The sequence below is a fragment of the Ambystoma mexicanum genome, chromosome 11 (assembly GCF_040938575.1).
Source record: "Ambystoma mexicanum isolate Mex_15411 chromosome 11, UKY_AmexF1_1, whole genome shotgun sequence".
In the NCBI taxonomy this organism is placed as follows: domain Eukaryota; kingdom Metazoa; phylum Chordata; class Amphibia; order Caudata; family Ambystomatidae; genus Ambystoma; species Ambystoma mexicanum.
The window spans coordinates 1000062563-1000086156 of NC_090934.1; the positions used below are offsets into that span (position 1 = coordinate 1000062563).

Here is a 23594-nt window from a genome sequence, read left to right on the forward strand (position 1 = left end):
TACTGTTAAAAGATGCCAGTCCAAATGCCAGCTACCCACATTCTGTACAGCGCTCCGCTGCTCTCAAGCTATGTCAGCACTTTAAACAACTTAATAAATAAAATAAAATGCAGGTGCCAGAGACTCATTTTCCCAGCTGTAGGCAGTGGGCCCCCTAACATCATTTGAAATGGGCCCCCACTAGTCCTGACACAACTTCAGCCATCACTGAGCGCACTCCACAGCACAGAGTTTTGAACTGAAAAGCACAAGACACTGCGGTTTCGGGGCACTCAGAAAGGAGTAGTCATGCAACCCCTTTTGTTCCCCAGATATAATTTATAATGAGGACTTTCCTTCGGTTTATGAAGAACAATGTAGCACTAACATGTGACAGTGGAGTGGCACACAGGGTACCCGAGCTATTAAGATGGGGCACGGGAGTGGCACACAGGGTTCCCAAGTTCTTAAGGCAGGGGAGTGGCACACAGGGTACCCGAGTTCTTGAGGCAGGGCAGGAGAGTGGCACACACGGTACCAGCGTTCTTAAACCAGGACAGGGGAGTGGCACACATAGTACCTGGGTTCTTAAAAAAGGAAACCCCAAATGGGACTTACCTAGTGTGCCAATACCACTAGCATGAAGTAAACAAAGCAATTACAGTGCTGCCACCAGATGCCTCATATGGGGACTTGCGTCATCAACAAATGCGCCGTGATTCATGTACAACACATTGATGAAACCAAAAAGTCGGTCTGTATAAAACCTAGAACTTTTATTTCATTAAGGAATCTGGCTCTGGTTACTAGGACTAAACATATAATTGAGGTATACCAATGAGGTACAAAGTATCCCAATTACTGTGCAATATGGGGTAATTCATGTACATAAGAAAAGGGCTGGACTACAGTAAAATCCACCCAGTCTGGCTTTATTTTCTTAAACCCTAACTGGGCTCCACCAACATGAAGGAAGGCTTCTCATAGTGTTACCCCTAAGCAACCTCTAGACCAGGGACAGTACTGGCTACAGGTGTGTGGGGGCCCATTCCAACATGATGGTTGCCCCCCCTTGCTTAGAGCGCAGAGCTCTGAGACACCCGTGGGTGACATACATTACAATGGAGATACAGATAAGGTTAATGGCCGCCAATTTTCACAATACGGCAAGCCAGCAGGGAGCTGAAACACTGAATGCCCGCTGAATAGCAATTAATCCTTCTTTGCAAGCAAGTGGCTGACGTGGAGGAATCAGTGTTACAAGGCAACAAGGTAATAACACCACCCACACACGGCCGGGTAAGCTTCAGCAAACGCAGCTTGTAAAGCAAGCACTGCCAATCGCACACTGTACACCCCAGAACGTAATTAATATACTCGTATAATAGACTGGTGACTGCCAATATGGGGGCCACATGATACTCGAGGCCCCTTTCATTTGAAAATGTTGAAAGGCCCCAACGCCATCCCTGGCCATGGATCACATCAACTTAACACAGATGCAGGCTATCAGAGGTACTAAGAAGCACACACTTGTCCAGAATGGCCACCAAACGTAGCGCCTGGAAATAATGACAGGCCTGCTTTTGCCATCCGGTGCGGTCCAACTCTTCCTGTACTCCTCATATTCCTAGATGTGCTTTACCGTCAGTCATACAGAGTCAGTCAACACACTGACTATCTGTATCCAAAGCTTGCCAGGGGCTATGCTCAGTATAGTACTGAAGCATTAAGCCTCTTTAAGAACCTTTTTGATGGTCTGGGAGCCATTCAGACATAGCATTAGGACACCAACAGTTTTATATACCCTCCCTCTGCATATCTTTTTTTTTGTATTTACCTATTCATTACATTTTCAATCATAAACACATAATAACATTCAAACTTAAACCTATATACATAAACTTTCAGTTCATTTCTTCACAGTTAGGTCTTATCAAGATGCAGCACTGGGGGAAGAACGTGCAGGATACAAACAAACACTAATGCTGCTCTTAGCCCAAATTTAAACAAGGAGCTAGCTCGCTGGTGCATAAGACTATATCCAGAATATAAGGAATTACCTTTTCTTTTAAGCATGCGGGAGCCATGCCCCTTAAATATTTCAAAGTGAATCCACACGACCCAAACCGCAGAGGGCTATTCAGGTCCGAAGTCCTCGGCCCAAACAACATCTGGCTTACTTTGCCGTGAACATTCTTTCGCCCTTTACACAATCCAATTAGCATTGTTAAGCAATCCAAAAACGAAACTCTACTTCTGGGCTATAAAATGCAGCACGCCCCTTAATTGTCTAATCAGATATAGAATTGTAGATGGGTAACTATCAACAAGGGGAATATATTTATATATTCTACTGAGGAATTCAGAGTGAGATCTGATAGACAACAAGAGAGAAGCTAGATGTTGTGTCTATTGTGCATGCGATGGCACTTCTCTCATTCATGAAATTATTAATAATTGTTATTTATAATCTATTGCGTGCTATTTATAAATGCTATTGCGTGATTGCCTTCCTCCTTCCTTACTGCGCAGGCAATGGCACACCAACGTTCGATTATGGAATGCCATTGCGTGCCTCGTTTTTGACAGTTGTGACTGTTAACGTAGCTCATGTGACAGGCAACTAGACATGCAGAGCTCGGACCTGTGTTGGGGCCTTTCCTTTCAATAAAACTTGTTTTGGAAACCAAAACGTACCTGTGTGTGTCTCTGTTTTTGTGGTGATGAGGATGGCAAGACCCCAACATGGAGAAAATCCTGTTTTGATGGAGGAGACCAGTGGTGGTGTCGGCCCACTGATCGCCTGTGTGCAGTACTGAATCTCAAGGTCGGCGGTGGCCTAGGGAGCCCACTGCGAGGTCCCGTGATGGTGAGCTGGTGGTGTGCTCAGCCAGTGTGTTCAGAGCCACAGCAGTGTGCATGACCCGTGTAGTCTGTCAGAACAGGTCAGGGCTGAAGTAGCGAGTGGTCACAGGCGGGCTGACACAGCCATTTTAATACAGAGCGTGGCAATACAGCCTCCCTTATCGGGGCCTAGGTCGGGGTTCGGGAGGCGGGCATGCACAGAGGTATTCAGTGCTGGGTGGTATATGAGCAGTAATGCTAATCTCTCTCTCTCTCTCTCTCTCTCTCTCTCTCTCGAACATCTTACAGAATTTTGTTGACAGTGGGGTATTGGCTTGCATTGGGCCAAGTGGGCCAAACCTATTTGTAAACTGTGTTGGTTCATTCACATTCTTATATCCCTGGTGGGGTCAGCCTCACCATTTAGGCATTGCTGGCAGTGGGAGGGCGCTCCTGCCTGGATATCACCTTAGTGACTGGACACTGGGTGGAGATCATTATTCATCAGCTGAGGTGGTATTTTGGTTCGTTGTTAGTTTTTAGTGGTCAATGTGTACTACCATGCCGAATCTGGGCCCAGCCCTAACATTTTTGGCTACCCCTGGGGAACCACCTGTTCCATGGGAGGATTAGAAAGATTTCTAAGTTTTATTTTATTTCATCAGGGTTTCAAAGATTTTTGGACAATAGGAAGTTTTCAACCCTCAAATGTTGTGTGGGGGCTGAGGCGGTTAGAGTGATAAAATAATTGCCTAATGTAAATGGGTTGGATGGCAAAGAGGGGGATTGAGGCGGGTATGGTGTTGGCCTTTATGGGAAGGCTATGAGGAAACTGGAGGCTCAGTATGGTAGACAGGTAAATGTGGTGCTGGAAAGATACAAATTATTTTCAAGGAAGCAGGGTATTGGCAAAACAAACTGTACGTGTTTGTAGCTGATCTAAGAGGGTTATTGGCATCATGTGAGCCCATGTGAATTCACAGGGAGGTAAGATGAGTACATCAACGATCAGCTTATGATGCACACATACAATCCTAAAATACAAAAGCCATTGCCAAAGGGTTGATTGAAAGAGGTGAATGCGAAAAATGGTAAAGAAAATATTGAAGTGGTGAAAGAGAATTGAGATAAGGAGATGGCTGGTGAGGAATCCAAGGTGTTTGCTGTGAAGAGATTCAACAAGTCAAGAGGTAATAATGAAGTTCCTCAACAAAGTATGCGCAAGGGGCATTGCCGAAGGTGTGGGTTTGAAAAACACACACTTAATCCCAGAGAGTGTCTGGCCATGAGTAAAGTGCAGGAAATGTGGTAGGATGGGCCATTTTGCCAGATTGTTCAAAGTTAATGACTGGCATCAGATAGTGAGAATGGGGTGAAATGTGTTGCAGAAGAGAAACAAAAGTGGTCCAGCAAGATTGTTCATATTGTGGGGGAGGTGGGTGATGATAAAGAAGGGGAACACACTCCCCCCGATGTGAAATTTGTGGTGGTAAGATGTGCCGTCGAAGCCCTGGTAGACTCTGGGTCACTGTACACCATAATATCACAGGAGAAATATAGGAGAATATGGGGCGATAAGAGCCACACCTTGCATACCTCTGATATTCAACCAAAGGCATATGTTGGGGGCAAGATTGACATCCAGGTTTTTGTGTGGTGCAATGTTGGAGGAACACACATTAATGCTAAAGTTGATGTAGCTGCCAAGGGTGATTGCTTATTGGGATGAAAGCATTAGGGAATGCCAGGCTTGGAATTGCAACCTGGGAAGGAATTGCTAATGCGGATGGTTGGGAAAGACAGATCTGACAAGTAGTTGGCCCCGAGGTAGGGAGGTGTTTCAATAATGTGTTCCGTAGAGGGATTGGTAGATTATGTGGGTACACTCACAAAATCCAATTGATGGAAAATGCAAAGCCAAGCATGCATAAGGTGAGGAATCTCCTATTGTATGGGAGGGAGAAGGTAAGGCCGGAGTTACAGCTTATGCGAACAAGGGGTCATTGAACCCATTGAGAGTAGTGCATGGCTTTATACGACTGTAGTGACTCAGCGCCCCAATCGGTCAGATCAGGCCATGTGTAGATTTGAGGGATTTGAATAGAAACATTTTGGTTAACAGCCATCCCTTACACAAAGTTAACAAAATGCTTACTACAATGGAGGAGTGTCTTCTGTTTTTCAGAAGATCATGGAAGATCTTCTAGGGGTCATACCTGGCGTAAGATGTTTCCAAGATGCTATTTTGGTGGGATCGAAGGAGTTGGAACATGATGCCAGAGTAAAAGCGGTCCTGAGGAGACTTGAGTTGGCATGGTTGACAGTGAAGAAGGAGAAATGCCAATTTAAAGTTCACCAGGTATCGTTTATTTGGGCTACAGGTTGTCTAGTAATGGTTTGTAGATCTGCCCAGAGATGGTAAACCCCTTTTTGAAAATCAAATCTCAGTCAAACAGGGACCAGTTGAGGTCATTCCTGGGACTTGTGGAATTTTACTGCAAATTCGTGGAAAAATGTTCAGCTAATTGTGCAGTCCTTAGAGATTTGTTGAAGGAGAAAGTGGAGTTTGTCTGGGAAAGGACGGAAGAGGATGCATTCAAAAGGATGCAACAAGAATTGGTTTTTGCTTGTACATTACATATATTCGATCCCTTGACAGAGATGATATTTACTATAGATGCATGTTCTAGGAGGGTAGGAGCTGTACTCTCTCAGTCCAAACATGGCATTGAGGTGCCCGTGGCATTTGCTTCATGGGCTTTGTCATCGACAGAGTCGAGGTACTCCACTATTGAGTGGGAGAGCATGGCATGCTATTGGGTTTCAAATTACTTCAAAACATATGTATGGGGAATTCCCTATGCTATAAGGAGTGACCATAAGCCGTTGGCTCATTTATTTATCACCAGGGGTTCCGGTTTAGCCACTCCCAGAATATCCAGATGGTTGTCGGCATTGCAAGGATTTAACTTTGTAGTGGAATTTCTTCTGGGCTGCTCTAATCCTGTGGCAGATTGTTTGTCGCGATCACCACGGGTGGGCGTTGTTGAGGGCGAAGGGGTGTGTGTGTGTATAGTGGATTGCCAGGTGGGGAACACAGTGAACAGTGCATTTTCAAAAGAAATTTGTCTAGAAGGAATTGTGTGATATGGAATTAAAAGGGGCTATCACCAAAACCGAGCACGGTTGGCTTTTGTGTGAGGAGGTCAGTTCAGCATTTCACAAAGTAAAGGACGAGTTGAGTAGTTCAGTGTGGGGTTTGGCAAGCAGGGAAAGTTTGGTCCCTCCAAAGTCTCTTCAGAGAGAGCTGGTCAAGCACACCCATTAAGGCCATTTGGGTAAAAGTTTAACCAGATGCAGATTGAGGGCCAGGTTTTGGTGGCTTGGTATGCACAGCATAATGGGTGAGGAAGTATGGTTCTGTGTTCCCTGTGGGGCCAGTGGTAAATCGCTAAAGACCCAAAAACTATAGATTGGCAGTGTAGAAATTCCTAAGCAGGTGTGGGAAAAAGCGGCAATCATCTTTATGGGTCCCATGAGTCTACTGGGGCTGTAAAATAGGTTTGCTATCGTGGTTGTAGATTATGCCTCGAGGTGGTTTGAGTTTGTGGAAAGAATCTCTACCAAGTCCGTAATTGATTTTATGAAAAGATTATTTTCAAGAGAAGGACATCCTAGTGTAATGATTTCAGATAATGGCGTGCAGCTGGTGCCGCGGGAGATGTGCGAATGGAAGCTCATGGTATTGAGAACCACTGCAATGCACTCTATAATCCTAAGGCCAACAGTCTAGTTGAACGGACTAATGGTATTATCAAGGAGACCATCCAATTGGCGTTTGCTAACGGGTTAGATTGGAGGAAATGTGTGCAGGAAACAATGAACGCATACAGAGACACGCCTGTGACACAGGTGTGTCACCATTTGAGAAAATGAGAGGTAGGAGAATGTGTTCACAGTTGTTCCCTCAATAGTTGAAAGAGGAAAAATTGAGTGAATGTAAACTAAGGGCTGCTGAAGGGAGCTTGGTGCATGTAGGTGATATGGTATGTGTAAAAACACCATTCAATGTACCCAAAGGGTGTTTGCGCTTCTTCGAGCCCATCAAAGTCATGAGGGTGGGTAAAAAGCATGTGGTGGTCAGCAATGGAAGGCGTTGGAGTATGGACCGAGTTGCCATTGGAAGGCATCCAGACTTCATGGTAACTGATGATGAGGGGCAAGGGTATCTTTTGCAGAGCAGGAAGGATGAATGGTATAAAGCCTTCCAGGGCAGCAATGGCAACAAGATGAGTAGCAAGAGTGTGCATTCATTATCCAATGATGCTGGTGTAGGTGGTAACTAAGAGGAGGCCCTATATGAGGCACATGGAGGAAATTAAATAGCTTTAGGGAATGATGGATTGAATGAGGGAAGGAGTCCAGACATCACATCTGGTCGATTGAGAAGACGACCTTTAAAGTTTAATGATTATGCAATGACAAGTTTGTATCCTTCGTAAGAGTTGTGCATACAAGTTGTTTTTCTTAATCACATATGGTGTATCCCACCTGTCAAGTCTAAGAGGAAGCACATGTTGTATCTATTGTGCACGCGATGGCACTTCCCGCATTCATGAAATTATATTGCGTGCTTGCCTTCCTCCTTCCTTATTGGGCCACAATGGCACTCCAACGTTCTATTATGGAATGCCATTGCGTGCCTCATTTATGACAGTTGTGACCGTTAATGTAGCTCATGTGAGAGGTAACTAGACATCCAGAGGTTTGACCTGTGTTGGGGTTTTTCCTTTCAATACAACTAGTTTTGAAAACTAAAACGTACCTGTATGGGTCTCCTTTTCAACACTATAGTTGTCTATGATGTCACTGGGAATCCTGATCTGACATTAACCCCTTGTTGATAGGTGTCCATTTACAATGTTATGTATGATGGCCCCTCAGCATTCCCTTTCAACCTTGTGCTTTCTCCATGGACCAGCAGTATAGGAGGTGCATATGGGAGCCATAGTGAACCTGGGCCACATAAAGACCTGGGGCCTTACTAGTTTAACGCACTTACCACTATTGTCGCTCTCCTTCAATCCATACACCATATGCGACCTGGAAGGCAGAATAATACTCTATTCTCCTGTGTGAGGTCACACCAGGACTGTGACTTCCATATTCCATTGGTAAAAAAGTAAGTTTACAGCATTTAGAGATCTCGTAATCTCCCAATGCATGGAGGCCAGTCACACAAAATAACCCTTCAGCCCTATACTAAATAAAGGAACCTTTCTCAAAAGATCCCTTGTTTAAAAAAAAAAAAGAATTTTTGAAAAAGACAGGGGGCTAGGTCTATGTTCAGAGGGCTGAAGAAGGTGTCTTGGTCCCAGGATCTGCAGCTTGGCCTTGGTCCATTAAGTACAATGACATTGTCCCCAATCAAGCTCTTAATGACCTGCTGGCCCACCATAACCAATCTACATTGTTCATGTGGACTATAGATCTACAGCTAGATCTGTGTCATTGGTGATGCTTGTAGAATAACAACTCTAGGTATTTTAGAAAGTTCACAAGGCACAATATATTGATGTTAAAAAGCTATTGTAAAATGCAGGAACTTTAAGTAAGTGACATTTCCTATTCAAACAGAGATCCACTCGTAGTCTGGTTGCAAGTACTTAAACCATATACAGGAATACAAACCAGAGCGACTAGCTGACACTGCTAAATGGTTCAAGAGTACAAAGTCAGCCATGGGGCTCAGTCATCTGGAAGACCAGATCGGAAGCTCAATTGTTAAAGCTCACAAACAACTTAAAAAGTTGCTTGTTAAGTTGCAGCTGCATCACAACCACTTTCTACATGATTTTGGACAACCGAGTAGGATCCATAATAAGCTGGGACACTATTTATGTGATTCTGCGGCCAAGGCATGAACTGCACAACTGGCAATTTGCTGCATAATCTGCCATCTGCTTCGTAACTTGTTGACATAATCAAATCAAAAATGATGGTAGCTCAAAGGGATCCATAGTTATACATTAAGGCAAGAAATAGGGGGCACTATGTAACAGTGACCTATATGGAAATCTTCATTCAGTTCATAAGTGTTTGAATTATTAATTTGTTTACATCGCAAAAAGTATATTTTCTAAAAAGGGCAAAGCACTAACAGCATATTGCGTTTGCTCGGATAAAAGTGACTACGTGCATGTGCAAATTGACAAATACTGCAAACTGCAGGTATGTAAAAAGCAAAATGTAGTATGTGCAAAGTAGATATGATAAAGTCCATATACTGAGTCAATATTTGTTTTTATCCAAGCAAGTTATTTCCATAGGGAAAGGAACAAGAAAAGTCCAATAGCAATCCATATGCCCAGATGGAATTTAAAAATGAAAAAAAAACTGCCCATTTCCGGAACCAGCCCTACCCCAGATAGCCAGCAGTGAAAACACATAGGGCCTCTTTCCGAGTAGGGTGGTAAGGGATACCGGGCACCGGTAAGGAGACTGGTGCCGGTAATCCCTTACCGCCCTACTACGAGGTTCCTTAGCGGGTCCCTCCTTTAACGCCTGGTCTGACCAGGCGTTATGGACGGGACCCGTTAAGGGACTTCAGAGCTAATAACGGTACCGCAAGTTGCTGTACCGTTATTAGCTACTTCCCCATTCCCATTGAGCCCTATAGGGGCTCAAGTGGGAATGGGGAATGCTTTTTCAATGGGAACTTACTGGTCCCGCAAAGGTCGGACTACACCGGTAAGTCCCCATTGAATGAGACCGGTGCCGGTACCATTATTGGAGGCAGTGTTCCGCTCACCTGGATTCCACAGGGGCGTTGAACGAAGCCGAACTGCTGCGGTCTCCACCAGTGTGACTCGTAGCAAAGTGATGAATGACTGCACTTGCCCACTCAGTTTCGTCTGCCTGGCCCGCAAGAATATTTTCCTAAAAGCAGTAAAGGGGATTAGCCACCCGTGGTAGAGAGGTTACACTAACACTATTTTCCCTGAAAACTTCCAGTATTCCCCTTCATAAAGTCTCACCTTACTGTTTGGAAGGATGAACTCTCCATCCTGAGTGGAGTGCAGGGGTGCTTAGAAGTTCAGTTACTTCACTGATCCGAAGGTATTTGGCAGAGTTCCAGACAACAATGACTCTGAGGTAAGTAGTGTGTAAACCGAATGTATAGTTCTTTTAGAGTTCAAATGTCTGTTAATTCACTCTTGCTCCCTTTATACCTTTTCCCTTGCAGCGTGTTCCAAGGAGTGAGTTCACCTCGATGGATGAAGGTAGTGCTTAGGTAAGAGTCAGTTTGTACCAAGCACTGTCTAACAAATACTATTGTTCCAAATATAATTTACCAATAGTTCTCTATCTTCTTTGCAGGTGCGGCGCCTTGCCGAAAATGTCTAACGTAGGATGGTGACCAGCGTTGCCTCGAGCGGTAACATTCCGAGTAAGTATCTTGCGGTAAGTAAAAGAATGTCTTTGGCGGAACCCCGCTCACCTTTTGTTTGTTCTTGTCTTTTCAGATGCTGATGTTTCGGGCGGCGATTCAATGGGTGCTGCACCGGGTCGTGGAGATGCTCCGAAGACAGGTGAGTATGGCGCGGCGCTGCAGCTAGCAATGCGATGCGGTTTATTTTAATGTCTTTTGCCTTTATCCACAGGTGCGGCTGCTCCAGGAAAAGATGATGACCAAATGGAAATCTCCTTGTTCTAACCTTCTCTTCTTCTTTCCTTTTCTCTAGGATCGGCTCCGGACACAAGACGGGTGTGGCTGTAGACTGGATGCTAGACTGCAGACACGGTGAGCGTTACGCTGCTAAAATGCAGAATAACGCGAAGCGTGTGCTGCTCTTCGGGCGTGGTTTAAATAGCATCAAAAAAGTAGTTCCCAGGTAAGAAGTTCCAGTACCACACCCAAGCAGCAAAATAGTTCCTTAAGGAAAGTAGTCCCTTCATGGCCTGTACATGAGTTCTTTGCAGGATGACCTGCATAGTTTAAAGTTGGTAATATGAGCCTGGCCCCTACGGCGCCAGGACTGAACCGATATAGCCCCTAGGCGGGGTTTTGGGAATTCCTGTGTCTTCTTGGGTGCCTGTTCCCTGGATAGATGGACCTGTTCCGGATGTCTGGGGGCAGGCATCGTGACAGGCAGTCATGGCGCAAATAGCGCCATGACTACCTCCAATCTCGGAATGAGGCCCATAGTGTAAAGTGGGCAGACCAGGAAGAACAGGAAATAGGGTTAAGTCTTAATATTTAAAAAGGAAAAGTTAAGCCTCTTACACAGCAGCCCTAGACTCAAGATAGCATGATAGAGGCCACCTTTTACAGTATTAATAACATATATTATATCAGTCTCTGTTAAATGAGTGTGAAACTAGTACTCTCAAAGAATACAATTCAAAAACGGTATCAATTGCATGTAAAAAATTGCACAGTGCTGGCCCTTGATGGACCCTTTGAGTTCGTAAAATAAATGCATATGTAACCGGGCCCTCAGGCGAGAAGCGGACCAGCAACTTTTATTTACTAAAAATAGGACAAATACTCGAAACAGCAAAAATATATATCAGGGGATATACATACTTCTAACAAAAAATAGGAGATAAAAGACGCATAGGAGGCTGCCATCTGCTTCTACCCAAACAGATACACATAGGTTCGGATCAGTTGTACTAGCAGAGGACTCCCACAGAAAGGAACTCTAGTATTATAACTCCATAAGATGGTTAGAAATGCATCTATCTTTTAATTTGCATGAATTACAAGGTGCAAGCAAATATGAATAAAAAAGATATCGGTTTTAGAATAACAATATATGTGTATGTACTTGTCTAAAAAATACTCCCTTAGTCAATGAGAAGAACAAGTTACTTACCAAGTGGTAACGTTCTTTCGACTGGATGTTCCTCCAACGTATTCCTCATCTTTGATGTATTCCATCCAGCTTCAGCTGCTTCGGAAAAAAATGTCGGCAGAGGGCGCGGTGCGTCGATGTGGTCGAGTCGATGGTCCCTCGAAGGTCTCCATCGAGGGTAACGTCATCGGGTGTATAAGTAGCATGCGCGGCGCCCGTTGGCCTCAGTTCTGTTTTTCCCCCTTTCATTATCGATTTTCCACTGTGTAGACTGTGCCGGTAGACAGGTATTTTGCCTTGCGAGAGTTGGAGTGGCAACAGCCTGGGAAAAATCACAGAGGGGTAGGTTGGGAGGGCGATGATGAATACGCTGGAGGAACATCCAATCGAAAGAACGTTACAAGTTGGTAAGTAACTTGTTCTTCGAGTGGATTGTGTCCTCCAACATATTCCTCATCTTTGATAGACTCCCAAAGCAGTACGGATAATTCTTATGGAGGAGGGACTAGATTCTTTTTTTATTTTTTTTTAAAATATCTTCAGATGGCTGAGTATAGGACTGCTCTACCAAAATTTAGCTCCTTAGATTGGGAAGCATCTAGGTTGTAGAATTTTAAAAAGTATGCAGCGATGACCAAGTCGATGCTTCACAAATGGACCTTATAGGAACACCTCTTTGCAGGGCTGCAGGTGAAGCGATGCCCCTGGTGGAATGAGCCCTTAAACCTTCTGGTGGGTCTTTTCCCGCCAGTCTGTAGCATTCCGAAATGCAAAGCACAATCCAGCGTGATATTGTCTGTTTTGTGACTGATTGACCCAATCTATTTCCTGTGTAGCCAATAAACAGTTGGTTGTCCAATCTAAGCCTAGAAAGTCTACAGATATAAAAGCTTAAAGCTCTTTTTGGATCCAACCTGTGTAATCTTTCCTCCTCCTTACTAGGATGGGGTGGAGGATAGAATGCATGTAACACAATTTTTTGATTTAAGTGAAACTCAGATACCACTTTTGGTAAAAATGAGGGTTTAACCTTCAACACAACTCTGTCCTTATGGAACACAGTATAGGGTGGCCCAGAAGACAGTGCCTGCAATTCGCTCACTCTTCTTGCAGATGTTAAAGCAACTAGGAAAGCAGTTTTCCATGTTAGTAATCTTAATGGACACGTGTGCAAAGGCTCAAAAGGAGCGCACATTAAGAATTTTAGGACCAAATTGAGATCCCAAATCGGTACTTGAAATGGGTGAGGAGGAAACACATTAGTGAGTCCTTTTAAGAATTGTACTATCAAAGGAATTTTGAAGAAGGAGCATTCTTCCGACGAGCGCTTGAAGATGGAAAGCGCCGCAAGATAACCTATAATGTTTGCAACATTTAGACCTCTATGTGGTAGGGTCAGAAGAAAAGATAGTACTTCCGGAATAGAACATAGAAAAGGATCGACATTCTTTTCTCTGCACCAGTTGCAAAACTTTTTCCAACGGCAACGGTATAGAGACCTTGTTGCTAGTCTTCTTAACGAAAGCAACACCTCCATAACGTCATCTAGAAGGTTCCAATCCTTGTATCTCAACCTTTCAGATACCAAGCATGAAGGTTGAGCGTTTTGACCTCTGGATGGAGAACCTGACCCTCCATTTGACATAGAAGGTTCTCTCTCTGAGGAAGACGTACTGGAGGACAGATGGACATGTCTAGAAGGTCCAGGTACCACGTTCTCCTGGCCCAATCCGGGGCAATTAGGATCATGCGGCTCCCGAACCGTCTCAGTCTCCTGATGACCTGAGGAATGACGGGAATCGGAGTGAACGCATACAATAGTGGGAAATTCCACTCCACCACGAAAGCGTCCCCCAGGGCTCCTCTCGGGGGAAATTCCCTTGAGCAATACCTTTCGCACTTTTGGTTGATACCGTTCGCAAATAGGTCTACCTGAGGGGTTCCCCAAAAGGCAAAGATCTCTAGAATGACTTCCTGAGCCAGTTCTCATTCGTGGGACACTGTGCTCTGCCTGCTCAGAGCATCTGCTGTCATTCTCTTCCCCGGCTAGGTGAACTGCTGTTAAAGAGATTCCTTCTTGAATTGCTCAATACCAGAGTTGCATTGCCTCTCTGCACAGAGGTAGTGACCCTACACCTCCTCTTTTGTTTCGATAATGCATGGCCACTGTGTTGTCCGTCATTATCAGGACATTCTTCCCTCTGACAGATGGCAGGAAAGACTTCAGCGCTAGTCTGATTGCTCTCAGCTCCAGAAGGTTGATGTGTAGTTTGGACTCTGATGGAGACCAACGACCACTGATTGTCAGATCGTTGGCATGAGCTCCCCACCCCTTTAGTGAGGCGTCCGTCACTACTGTAATCTCCGGCCATGGCTGCCAAAAGGGTTCTCCTTTCAGAATATTCTCTGAACAAGTCCACCATAGAATATCCTGACGAACCTTGTTCGGAATCTGGAGAAGATCCGTCATTCGACCTGAGAACTGGGACCACTGAGTCTTTAGAGCCCATTGAAGGGATCTCATTCTCAGGCGTGCCTCTGGCACCAGAAAGATGCAGGATGCCATGAGGCCGAGCAACCTTAAGAAGTCGTAAACCTGAAGATTTTGGGCGTTTTGGAATTTGGAAACCATCTGAAGAATGTCTTTAGCCCTCGACCTGGGAGGCGAGCTCTTTCCCAGGGATGTGTCTAACACAGCTCCTACATATTGGAGCTGGTGTGAAGGTGTCATTTGTGACTTCTTGAAATTGAGGGAGAAGTCCAGAATGTGGAGGAAATGGCAGGTGACTTTCAGGTGATCCAGTGCCAGTTCGGCAGATCGTGCTCTGATCAACCAATCGTCCAGGTAGGTCTAGACATGAATCCCCCCTCTCCTGAGGTGTGCTGCCACTACTACCATCAATTTGGTGAAGTCCCTCGGGCGGAGGCCAATCCAATTGGAAGGACTCAAAACGGATAATGTGAGTCGCCAACCACGAACCTCAGGTATTTTCTGTGTTTGAGATGAATCGGCACATAAAAATAAGCATCCTGGAGGTCCAATGACACCAACCAGTCCTGAAGCTGAAGGGCATGAAGGATCTGAGAAAGAGTGAACATCTTGAACTTGTCCTTCCTGAGGAACTTGTTGAAGTTTCTTAAGTCCAGGATGGGTCTCAGTCCTCTGTCCTTTTTGGGGATCAAAAAATATGGGGAGTACCATCCCATGTTCCTCTCCGCTGCAGGTACCGGTTCTATAGCACCTTTCTCCAGCAGGGTTAGAACTTCCTGCTGTAGGAGCGGGTCTGAAAACTTCAAAGGGTGTCTCCCTGGTGGATTGCTTTGAGGTTGCGTTAGAAAAGGAAGGCAGTAACCTTGGGCTATTATTTCTAGAGCCCAAAAATCTGAAGTAATGGCTCGCCATTCTTGCAGATGCTGTGACAGCCTGCCTCCTACAGGTGTTTTGTGATGCAAGTCCTCAAAGTGGTTTTGTGGAGGTTGCTGCAGCCGCTGATGGCAAAGAGGCTGTAGCTGTAGCTGGCTTTGCACGTTTTGCTCGTCCACCGCGAGTGGCCTTTCTTTGGCCCCTTTGACTGGCCATTCCTCTCGTTCTTCCATATGAGGAGTAGTAACGATAGGATCGTCCGCTCCGAGATTGATTTGTCGCACGAAAGGGCTGAGGTTGCCGGATAGCAGCTCCCAATGACCTAGCAGCTGCCTTTGAGGTCTACAACCTTTCAAGGCTCTCGTCAGCCTTGCTGCCAAAAAGGTGAGACCCGTCAAAGGACATGTTCAGAAGACGGTTCTGTACGTCTGGTGCAAAACCCGACTTCAGTAACCATGCAAATCTACGCATTACTGTGCTAGTGGCCATGGACCTGCTCACACTATCAACAGTGTCCAAACCAGATTCAAGGGATTCCTGCATAGCTTCCTTTCCATCTCTAACAATGGCTAGGAATCCTTCCCTTTCTTCCCCTTCTGGTATGTGCTCCGCCGCCATTGCAATGCACTCCCAAAGAGTGTATGAAAACTTTGCCAAGGCACAAGTGGAATTGGCTGATTTTAATGCCATGCTCCCAGCTGAAAATACCTTCCGTGCCCAGCCATCCACACGCTTATCGTCCCTGTCTGGGGGGATAGACGGGTACGCAAGTTTGTTAGAAGCTGTGGCTGCCTGTATGACCAAACTTTCGGGAGTGGGATGTTTAGACAGATAGCCGGGGTCGCTACTGGCAGGGCGGTATTTTGAAGTAAGGGATTTATTCACTGGAGGAATAGAATCCGGCGTCTCCCAATTTTTGGCCACCCTATTTTGTAAGGCCACATGGAAAGGTAGAATTGGGTCTTCAGTAGGACCATGGTCCAGTATGTCTGTAAGATCATCTTGGAGAAATTGGGCTGTAGGCCTGGCCCAGCCCAAATAATCTACTACCTTAGTCATTAACTGATGGTATGATGGATTGGCACGTTCACCTAGCTCTGGTCTACCAAATTCATTTTCTGGGGACGTATCAATGCCATTTGCATTGTGCAACGATTCAACCAAATCCTTCATCCTGCTTTCCTCTGAAATCAGGCATTCAGGAACATTTGGAGTACCAAATTCAAGCCCAAAAGGTACATTTTCCTCATCAGATCTTTCTTGTTCCTCAAAAATTGAGGTCAGGGATTTGAAAAACTCATTCCTAGGCAGAGGCTTGAAAACCTTCTCTGGAGGAGGTATAGGAGGAGTGCTAATGGGTCCTGAATGCAACCCAGGTGTTTTAGCCTTTTCTTTCTCTCTTCCTAGCTGATCTTGTCGAGCTGGAAGTTTCGGGGTCGAGGGCTTCGGCGTCGACGTCGACAAAGGCATCGATAATGTCGGCGTAGTACCCGACTTTGACGGCATCGGCTTCGAGGGCGTCGAGGCACTCTTTGAAGACTTGCCCTTCGAGGTATGTTCGGTCTCGGATGGAGTCGGTGACCTCGAGCGGTCGACTTGACTAATCTTTTTCGCTCGACGTCCTAGAAGGTTCTCTATCGTTCCTCCTTCGATCACCCGGGCTCAAGGGCGTACGACTGTCGGAGCGATAACGCTCTCGGCTGGCTTCCGAGGAAGGCGCGGACCGAGGCTTCGCTTTCTCGAACACCTCCATCATTTTTACATTAAATGCTTCCCATTCTTCCGATGATGAATGTTTTGTGGGACATTTCATCCTTTTTTGGGGATTCGTCCGAAGACGAAGTGGAGGGGGATCTGTGGCGTTGTTTCTTCGATTTTTTCGTCGAAGACGACGAGCGATGGGAATCGCTTCGGGACCTGGACCGATGCCTTTCGCGTTGAGGAGATTTCTCCTCACGGGACTTCGACTCACATTACAAGCATTTCGGTCGGACTTACGACCTACCTGCAGTTTTCCCCTTCTCTCTCACAAGGCTTTCCCCGTCATCGCTTGACACTTCATACAGGCCTCCAAGTCGTGGCCTTCTCCAAGGCACCGTAAGCACTCTCGGTGCGGATCGGTAATCAACATTTTTGAGCCGCACGATTTGCATTTTTTTAAACCCGATTTCGGGGTCGTGGTTGGCGTTGATGACGAAGACATTTTGTTATTTATTCTTTCTTCACAGAACTCGAGGCGCGCCGAATCTCTGAAGCAACGTACACTGCGGAAAAACAGAACTGAGGCCAACGTGCGCCGTGCGTGCTACTTATACACCCGACGACGTCACCCTCGATGGAGGCCTTCGAGGGACCATCGACTCGACGACATCGACGCACGGCGCCCTCTGCCAAAATTTGTTTCCGTAGCAGCTGAAGCTGGATGGAATACATAAAAGATGAGGAATACGTTGGAGGGCACAATCCACTCGAAATGTATTCATACTGCCTATAAAAAACATTTTACAACGTCAAATAATGGGGAGTAAAATACTTGCATTGTATTATCCTATCTAGAGCCATGGGTGTATAACCATGTAAGGGACATGTAAGAAATGTAAATGCTGCTCCAGACACACTAAGTTACCCGACTTCCGTTCACCTCTTGAATGTTGCAGATTGACACCTTTCTCACCAGCGTCCTGAGCCATCCACATCAGAAAACATTCTGCTGTTTCCGGATATCATGGTGTGAATACCCATAATGCAGGCGGTGTCAAGCAGAAGGCATGCATGCCATATCTGCCCCCGAAGTCCCTTGCTCCACCCTCCACACCCAGAGCATAGTGCAGAGCAGTGTGCACTGACAGAGGAGAGCAAAGACAAGGCTCCTAGGTTGCATAGGCTTCACTTTCAGAAATGTTAGAAAAAAGGCAGTGTCACCAGTAGCGGATACTCTGAAGAGTGTCCGGCATGCAAAGCACCACAATGCTAAAATCAAAACAGCCAAAAACAACGTGAAATTAAAGCAAGGTAAACAACTCAGTGTAAAGGGAAAATGAATCATTAGACTAAACATGGACATAAAGTGTCACATCTTAAGCAAAATGCAAATGACATTTTTTCTGCAGCCACTATTGCGGCTCATTACATGTTTGCTGGTATCCTCACTGGCAAACTCGTGTTTTCCCACTAGGAAAAAAGGCTGGGGCCTGCATTTTTCCCATGCCAGGACACTCGCAATGAGGCCCAAAGACTTTGGAACAATGTATGAACAAAGAATGCAATTATTTGGAATTCAGCAAGATACAAAAACATGCTCATTACACATCACTGATGTCTGGGTCATAATATTACCAGGAAGCCACTCCTCACACATGTTCATTATCTGAAACAATTATTATTAAACTATTTTCCTTTAGGAGTCTACCTCAATGTCTGGGTGGCAAAATAATGGATCCCTACTTTTAGAAGAAAGTGCTTAACAGAGTTATCTTGCATAAAAATCTCACATCGTACAACTACACCACTAAATTAAAGTTGTAGTCTGAGATACAGCACTTCCTTAATGTTCGATAACTTGAATTTGTGTACATTCTACAGACATGTAACTTCCCATTTGACATTTTAGGTAGTGTGGAACTGTATCAGGTTCTGCTTCAGTAATGATGTGGCACAATGTATTTATGTACCGTGCATCCATTGTTTCTATTGGGAGCCCAGTTTTCTGGTGGGCGCATTCATTATTTGCTTCAGTGAAAGGCTCCTGCGCACTGTTGGTGATCAGACATCTGAAGTATAGGACTATTGAATGTGTTCCCCTACAGAACTGCTTGTAACGCCTATTGATTGTTATCAAATGCCTCCTAGAATGTGTTCTTAAAATGCACCATATCAACCTATTTAAAAAAAAGAAAATCTTGGGCGTGATGCTTCCCACCAACTCTGCTGAGCGGTTTCAAGTTGCTGCCTTCACTTGTTTGCCCTAATTTGGTGGGAAACATTTATACCACACCACTTTAAAAGTCCACGAGGTGCCACTGTGTATATATACCCTGTCCGTTTTCATAGGCCCAGTAGTGTAGCACACGAGAAGCGCATTTGAATCCAAACCAGCCCACTGTGAGTTTGAGACCTCTGAAAGTAATCAATGGTGGTGGGTAAAGGGGGCAGAATAATATTGTGCTTTGCCGAAAGTCACAAAACATGCAGATAATGTATAATACAGGCGAGAAAAAAATTTAACTTTTTACGGAAAAGCGGGGTATTCAAACGTGCTGACATGGTTTCAAAGCTAAAGGCAAACTAATAAAAGGCTTAAACAATACAATGAAATGTGCAGAAATGTACCAGCCGAGGTCAACGCATAAAACGTGGACCTAACTGTGGTTCCTATTTTTCAAGTGATGCATGTCTTGTTGATTGAACACTTTGGTTTCATTGTTGAATATAATTCAATTTACACCGGGATGTTAACAAAACAGCAGAACCTCAACAATGTCGCATTTAATGTTTTTAAGAGTGGCAACTTCTTTCCCAATGAGACATTGTGGGGACAATTATTTATCTAACACTGCTGACGGCCTAACTGACTCCGGGAAACGATTTCTTCTGTCAGCCCTATGCTCTGAACACGGTGTAAATCACTTACTGCTCGCTATCGAGAGGTTGTATACCATAGCTGGCATGAGCAGAATAGAAGACACACGCCTTCCACTGCTGGATGTGTGTACATCCTGGGGCGTGTGTTGCTAAGTGCAGCATTATACATACTTGACACAAACTCATTTACAGACAGAGATGTTTTTAAAAAAGTGGAATTCCCCAAGAAAGTCGTTGTTCTATCATTTCCTTAAAGGTTTTAAATCAAGGTCGACATGGGCAATACTTGCTAGCCCCAATGTATAATATTCTAGAACAAGATGTGTTAGAGACACAATGTTAATGAAGATTAAACTGGGGGGAAAGAATTAGATAAATACATCTCCACTGAAGACTAGAGAAGGATACATACTAAGGTTGCAACATCTTTTTGGTGAGTGAAGACGAAGGAGAATGCTTACAAAATTATATTTAAATGTCCATCCCCAATGCGTTGTGCGAAGACGTTTGGCGGCCCTTGGAATGACATAGACGTGGTTTTGCTGGGAAAGTTGATATAGTCCATATGACATGCCTTTGCCACGCTTAACTATCCCTTCCTGCACCAAATCCTTTCCTTCCTCAACTTTATGGGTTGCAGTCCAGTGGGTGGAATCCCATTGCTCTGACCACTCCTCCATTTCATTGGACTCTAGCACCTAATACTGCTCCTTCGCACTAGGCACCACACGGTTCAATCCTGTGCACACTGCTCCTGACTTTGTACACCTCCTCATTGGGGAAACCCATCACATTCTTTGGCTTCTCATTTCACCTCGTTGGTGATGATGGCTCACAGATGTTCCTTTCCTTTACCTCCTTCAGCCCTGATATCTCTGAACATATGACTATCTCTCACCCATCTCGCACTGCATCTATCTCTATGTCCCCTCATGCAAAACCCATCAAAGATGAAGTCCACACTCTCCCATCCTGTCTACTTCTTTCCTCTCAACTTCCTCATGCCATCACACCAGGCTCTCAATCTTAGGCTCCTCTTTGGCAGTAATCTCAAACCAGATCCTTTATGCACGGCCACTGTGGCTACGATCATCCTCTTAGGAAAACCCTCTACGATTTAACCTGTCACTCTCTCAAAACCCCTGTCTCCACCTTGGTTCTCAGTAGACTGGATTATAGCTCAAGGCTACTTGTGGGTCTCCGTCTCTTATTCTATACCTTCACCAAATGGCTTTCCATACAAAAACACCCCAATTCAAATTGCTGCTCCTCATATTCATAGCAATCCATGACCAAGCACCCCCCCTCCCACATGGCTTTAACTATTTCCCTCCATTTTCTTCTATTCAAGGTTTCTAGTCTCGAAACCCGAATAACCTTTCAAACCCTAAACTTTTCTGTCCAACATCCCCATGGCTATGCCTCCCATTTCCATTCCTTTGCACCTGCTCCCTCACCATCTGGCTTGCATCAACATGATCTCATTAGTGGATTCATTTAAGACCAAGCTGGAAGCTGGAACTTGACTTGCTTGCCAGTGAAGGTGCATCCTATTACCTAACTCCCCCTCCCACTGAAAAACGTTGTCTTCACTGAATTGAAACTATTTAAAAACATTTAAATAAGTAGCAACCAAGCCCTGGTCCAATTCCTAAATGTACAAAATATGTATGTCCAAATGCTAAATGTACAAAACATTTATTTGCTCACATCCCCTCTCCATGTATGCACACACCATACCACACTCAGTGCCCATTTAGGACCAAACATACAGTAATTGTTACTTTGTTAAGTCACCTGTAAATGATACTGCCTTTGATGCCTGGGGCTAAATTTGGGGGAAAGAAGTGTGTCTTCGCTTAACAGAAAAAATACCCCTTTACAGTATGCAACGTGCGTGGTTGCGGTGTAACGCACTACTCCCCTTCTCCACTTGTGCCTATGACAAAAAGCTCACAAGTTAGAGGCATTGGGCTAGAATATCATATGTACCTTCCCTTGCTGAAGGTCAAAGAATCCGGCAGCAAGTGGAAGTCTCTAGTCCTGGAGTGTACAAGGCCTGATGTACAAATGTAAGGAGTAAAGTGTGGTGAAAACTGGTTTAGCACCGTGGCTGTGCCCTGTGTAAGGGTGGACTGCGGTCTTGTGTGGAGACTATGTGAGAGTGTAAGGGGTTTGGAGCAGCAACATAGGGCATCAGGTATAGCAGTGTAGTGCAGTTTGGAATAGAAGAGTATTAGGGTGTACTCCTGGAGTGAAAGGTATTCCAGAGTATGGGTGTAACAGAGTGCAGAGTGGGGGGATCAAATGGCAAGAGTTTTGCGTGGGAGGTCCACGCGTCTGATATATGAATGTAATGGGTGGAGTATGATGATGAAAGGTAGTGGATGTTGTGTGTAAGAGGGTTATGCAGATCAGAACCAGGGTGAAGTGGATCTGGGGGAGTCTGAGTAGAAATGTAGGTCTTGTGTAGAAGTATAATGGGGTCCAATGCAGAAATATAGGGGGTGTGGTGTAGAGGGTACAGGGATCTTGTGCAGGGGTATAGGCATAGGATACCGAGTGCTGGGGTGTGGGGATCCCTAAAGTAGAATGAGGCCTTGTTTACACGTATTGGGTCCCTAGTAAAGGTTTCTGTAAAGTGCACACAGCAGAGCCTTGGCGTTTAAAACACGGAAAACCACATAGTTCCCACGGGCAGCTGCAGGTGCGAAGCAGCGTGACGGCGCTGGAGAGCAAGCAGCTATAGGGACATTGCCCCGTGACAGGAACACGAAGGCTGTTCCCTGGAACTCGAGCACTGAAGCGGTCTCAGGGGCTTAGGCCTGATAATGGAGTACACGGTCTGCGTTGTAAACAGGTCTTCAGCAGCACAGCAGCGTAGCAAGCGTTGCCATTCACAACATTTCTACCTGCAGAGGCCAAGCCGGGACTGCAGGGACCCGAGCATTGGGCTTCTCAATTCCCATTCGGTTCTGGCCTCGGTGGAGGCATCGCCACTAGGGGTGGATCAGGCCTCTCCATTCACCATGCCTATTCAAATTAATGTATTTTAAACCATCACACAATGCCATCTTAATGCCATACACAAAGGAGGCAAGGCAGCGCGGGATGGGTGACCAAAATGGCTGGAATTTTAAACCGTAAGTCGTAAGAGAAAACCCCCAGGACTCGAACATTCTATTGAAGCGTAATGAGATGATGCACTGTGCAATTACACGAAAAGCAAATACGGTTACTGTAAAAGTGAAGATGGGTAATTCTGCACGATCAAGGGTTTGCCCAGAGCACTGACAGAAAAGCAGAAAAGGGCTTTTAAACTCACATTCATTTGGCATTTCTGTATTTAATAAAATTGTTTGATTCGTACTCATATGTTAGGAAATAGAGGTTTAAGATAGGCTCTCATTTTGATTAAATGAATTTAAGTGTGATAAAGTTCACAAAAACCTTTACCAGACACAGAAAAAACTAAATAAAATCAGCATACACATTTTAGTTTATACACCATACAAATACCACTCAAATACATTCGTTGTTAAAAATTGATACATTTCGATAAATGTATCAATTCATCTAATAACTCCTGATTTAATTCTAATACTAGGTATCATGTTTGTTTTAATTTCATTAAACGAATCCTGTGTAGGAATCTAATAAGTGCAATCGACAATGATGTTTGATTACCTGAGGCCACACGCAGCCAAAAGCTCAGTACTTAGCCAACCGGCTTCATGGACAAACCTGGCAAAGATTATAGTTCTTAGATTCTTTAAAGAAGAACATTTTGTGACAAGATGTAGAGATTCGGTTGAGCAGTCCCACCACAATGTTTACAAGGGGCAGGAGCCTGGTTCCTTTATCCCTTATGTTGACTATTTCTCCAGTAGATAAGATATTTATCCTAAAAGAAAGAAATTGTGTGTGCCAATACGAGTTGAGAAACATAAATATGTAGGGAT

The 23594-nt window shown here is 44.9% G+C and overlaps 1 protein-coding gene across 1 annotated transcript in view; it reads right to left on the minus strand.

Moving 5' to 3' along the window:
- FRMD5 (FERM domain containing 5) overlaps positions 1–23594 on the minus strand; it is a 914572-nt gene that overhangs the window by 708059 nt on the left and 182919 nt on the right. The gene's annotated exons all lie outside the window — the stretch shown is intronic.